Source organism: Piliocolobus tephrosceles, chromosome 10 (assembly GCF_002776525.5).
Source record: "Piliocolobus tephrosceles isolate RC106 chromosome 10, ASM277652v3, whole genome shotgun sequence".
Lineage (NCBI taxonomy): Eukaryota > Metazoa > Chordata > Mammalia > Primates > Cercopithecidae > Piliocolobus > Piliocolobus tephrosceles.
In genome coordinates, this window is record NC_045443.1 from 60,320,162 (window position 1) to 60,324,717 (window position 4,556).

Genomic DNA, 4,556 nt, shown 5'->3' on the forward strand with positions numbered 1-4,556 from the left:
TTAGTTACTGTATAAATGCTGCCTTGTGACATTATCCAAATGGCATGACCATTTTACACCCACAATTCACTTCTATAGTTATAAACAGAATTTTCATGATTTACATAACTACATCTATCAGTGAAGATTTAACATTGAGATGCAATCTAACATTTATAATAACTGATGTTTTATAGACAGTAATGTAAGAAATATATATTTTAATCACTTTTCATCTAAGTGACCTTACGTAAAAAAATAAACCAATAATTTAGCAGTTCCAAATCTCCAAAGGACATTTTCAAGTGTACATATAGAAATAGTTATAGTGAGATTTTTAAGAAGCATCTTCCATGTCCACATCCTGTTGTAATGGCTGTACCATTTTCTCTTCTAGCTGCTTTCTTTGCCTGCCAGAGGGGCTCCGATGAGATGGATGTTTTGCTTGACTTCTTTAATATATCCTGAACTTTCTGTAGCTCTATTTTTCTTCAATCTGTTCATTGTAAAGTTAGCTTGGCGTTTCTGTTTGATCTCTTCAACTCTCTTCATTGCATCAATAGTTTTATTCCATAGCTCTCACTGGTATTTGATAGGTTCCTTTCTATATTTTTCATATTTAAATGAATTATCTACTGTAAGCTTTTCACCAGCTGCTTTCTGGAATGCTTTAATCCACATGACCTTGCAAGAATTGCGCTTCTTTTTAAAATTTTAATGACATTTAGATTTATAAAATCTGAACACCTTGCAATCCTTGTAGATGAACATCATGCCGTGGTCGGGGTGGGTCGGCCCCAAATAGAAATAACACCTCTCCATACACATGTTGAACCCATGTGGATCCCCACTGACCAAACACCAAGCTTGAGAGGTGGTAAATGTGTGATTTTTTAGGAGACAAAATGATGTGCTAATCTTAGTGCTTGTTACAGTGCTTGTTACACCTAAATAACATTAGGTATTATTACTATTGCTATCACTACTGGTGCTTTGAAAATGAGAATGAGTTCTCACTAATGTCATAAGGGAATATTTCTTAGTTTCAGAAAGTGGGCTCAAATTGGGTCTTGAAGGGTGTGTACATCTTCTGTAGGTAAGTATGGGGGCATATGGCAGCGAGAGCATTCTGTGTTAAAAAAAAATATGTTCCACAGGGACAATAACCAAATGTCTTTCTTTTATCACACAAAGCTATCAGCTACTAAAAATATCAACTAAAGAAAGAATGAGTTTTTTTTCATATAACTAGATCCCCCACTTGTTACAAACAAAATACATGGTTTCCAGAAAATATTTAGAAAACTTAGACAAACTTAGGCAAATTAAATGAAGAAAATTCAAACTACTGAAAATGTCATCTCCAAGATATAACTGTTATTAAAATTTAAAACATTTTAATTGTGGCAAAACATACATAAAATTTACCACCTTAACCATTTTAAGGGTGCAGTTTAGCAGCGTTAAGTACATTTGTATTGTTCTGCACAGTCTCTAAAAATCCTTTTCATCTTGCAAAATCGAAACTCTGTACCCATTGAACAACTGTCCACCCTGCAGTCCCTCCAGCCCCTGGCAATCACCATTCTACTTCCTGTATCTGTGATTTTGATGATTCTAGGTACTTCGTATAAGTGGCCTCATATGGTATTTGTGTTTTTGTGACTGGCATATTTCACTTATAATTGATTTCTTACTAGTTTTGTTACCTGTTTGTGTATAGAAATGTTTAGATCTGCCATTGTTTATTTAATCATTTCCCCACAGTGGGACAGTTAGGGGCTTACATTAAAAAATATTATAAATAACCGTGCAACTATTATCCTTATTGTAAATCTTTAGGTCCCTTCATTGTCAGCTCTTTGGGATAAGTTTCCAGACATCCATTTGCTGGGTTATCGGGTATGCCCACTTAGTCTCTTGATAAATACTGCCACCTTTTCCTTAAGAAATGTAGTAGCAATCTTGATTCCTACCAGTGTTGTGAGTGCTGATTTCCATGTCTCTTTTACTTTTCTTTTTTTACCACTTAAATTGGAACTATTTTTGATCCTTCATCAGTCATTGCTTAAAGCCCGGTGAAGTGCAGGCTTCACAAGGGATATACCATACACCTACTATAGCCCAAAAGGCTAAGAAATCAAACTGAGAACTTCAAGCTTCAAGAAGTTCAGGGCAGTTAACTTAATCCTGCTTAACCATGAAATCCTAGGTTCCTGGCTTAGGATTCTCTCAGTCTTTGAACGTACAGAAAATCCTGTTACTTAGTGGCCTAAGGATATTGCTTACACGGACTGAATCTACCCTGTCATTGTTCCTCAAATTAATTCCTAGCAATACTGTTGTTAGAAAAACTCGGCAAAGAATTTAATTCAAGTTAAAATGCCAACATGAGAGAAAATCACATCTAACCCAATATATCATAGCAACCAAAAAGAACCAGTCTACAAGTAACTTTCTCAAAGTTTGATCTGGGAAGGTACTTCATTAAGAAAGGCAGTATATATGCACACTAATAACCTATGGGTAGATTTTTTTTTTTTTTTTTTTTTTACTGTGTCGTGATACAATAATATATCCAAACACACATACAGACGCTGAATTTTCTTGGTTAAATGTCAAGTGCAAATTTACCACATAAGGAGGGTTTGCTCATTATAGCATTTCCTAAATAATCAGTTTTAGAGATTTAGCAAGTAATAAGAAATTAGTAAGCTTGAGGAGCAACAAAAACATGGCATCTGGAGATTAGACTGAATGGAGCACATTGCTGAGCAAGCTTAATAATGTAGAAGATACTGTAAGTGTCCAAAAAACTTTTGTTAGAGGGAAATATCAACTAACATCTAATTTACACTTGTTTTATAATGCCCACACATGGGCACAAGCACATTAAAAAGAAAAGACATCAGGAAAACATTGGAACAGTATTGGTCAAGATACCATTTCCTTTCCAATCTGTACCATGAGTTTCTGTAAGGGTAGGCATGAATTAAGTTTTGAGGTTTGATAGTTCTGAGCAGTGATTCGGTCTTGTCATAACTGGTGATTTCATTCCCTTTGGCTTGTGTGTGTCTGTAAAACCTTATTTATGAAATTCCACTTGACTTTTCTCTTATCTTCCTCTTTTTATTGTTTATCACGTGAAGACAGATTCACTGGTGTCAGCACCCCTGACTTATAGTGAAAGCTGAATGTAGGCATATCCTGGCTTGGGGCATGATGGTGAGAGCAGGGGTGACTGGAGATGGGAGAAGAAACTCTGAGCACGTATTCTCAACTAGGACAATCTTGCCCCCAGTGGGGCAAAACTTGGTTGATGAAACTGGGAGGCAAAAATACCTTATTCTTTGTGCATAGGCACAGATATACAGCATATCTATTGCATTAAAATATTATGAGAGTGATGATTAGTAAAAAATGTCTAAAAGGCTGATGGGAGGTGGAGGCCGTAATGAAGAAAGGTTAAGAGGTAGTAAATGAGAGGAAAAGTAGTTCTTTACAAGGCACTCAGCTGCCTAGAAATGACCGAATTTAAGAACCTCTGTTCTTAAAAGGGGAAATATTCATTTGTAAAGGATATTTCCAATGATAGTCCTTTGGAGTGAAGATTATAGAATAAGTTTCTCTCATTTTCTTTTCTACCTCTACCTTTCTAGGATTTCCAGCACAGAGTACAGCACAGGATAAAGGTCTGAATCAGAAATGACAGCCTGCTTGTATTTGTGAAAAGTTAAATGGCCTCAAAATGATGACCAGCATCATTGTTGATGAGATAACAATGTAGATTCATTGGCATCTACTACATGTTAGGTACTTTGTCTATGGTTACTACCTAGTTAACATAAAAACCCTGCAGAATAGGTATATTATCCCCATTTGACAGATGAGGAAGTCAAGCAGCAATTATGTGCCGAACCGGAATGTAAACCCAGGTCTGTGTGACTCTCAAGGAGATACCCTTTCCACTGGGCCATACCACTCCTCATGAAGGGTCCCTGGAAAGCCCTCTTGTTCCTTACAGAAGGTTTTTGTTTCTCTGGAGTTTTGACCTTGGATGCTCCTTTAGGTGCTGTATCACTCATATAACTCACACTCATCTTGCCCTTCAGGTTGTAATCTTAGTCTGTCCTAAAATGGCTCAAATGTAAATGTCTTCACTTTTTTCATTATCACTTATCTTTAATGAGATGCGCTTAAGTTCCTAAATGAGCATCCTTCCATTCTACTTGAATGAACTGTATCACAGAATAACAAGTATTACCGCCCAAGCCAAAAGTCTGCTTTCCCAGAAGCCTGTCACTGTAGATGGGCAGCCCTTATGGTTGATAAGCTGTATCTTTCCTTTTAAGCCCCCAGATGCTGTTTGGAAATATGCAGTTATGTTTTCATCTATCATAATGGTTTTCCAAGGATCCTTCTTCCTATTTCTTTCTCACTCATAAAAACATTTGGGCCAGGCACGGTGGCTCATGCCTGTAATCCCAGCCCTTTGGGAGGATGAGGTGGGCAGATCATGAGATCAGGCGTTTGAGACCAGTCTGGCCAACATGGTGAAAACCCGTCTCTACTAAAGA

The 4,556-nt window shown here is 36.9% G+C and overlaps 1 pseudogene; it reads right to left on the bottom strand.

The window, feature by feature from the left end:
* Positions 1-316: 316 nt before the first annotated feature.
* LOC111551240 lies at positions 317-807 on the bottom strand (annotated as a pseudogene).
* Positions 808-4,556: the final 3,749 nt, after the last annotated feature.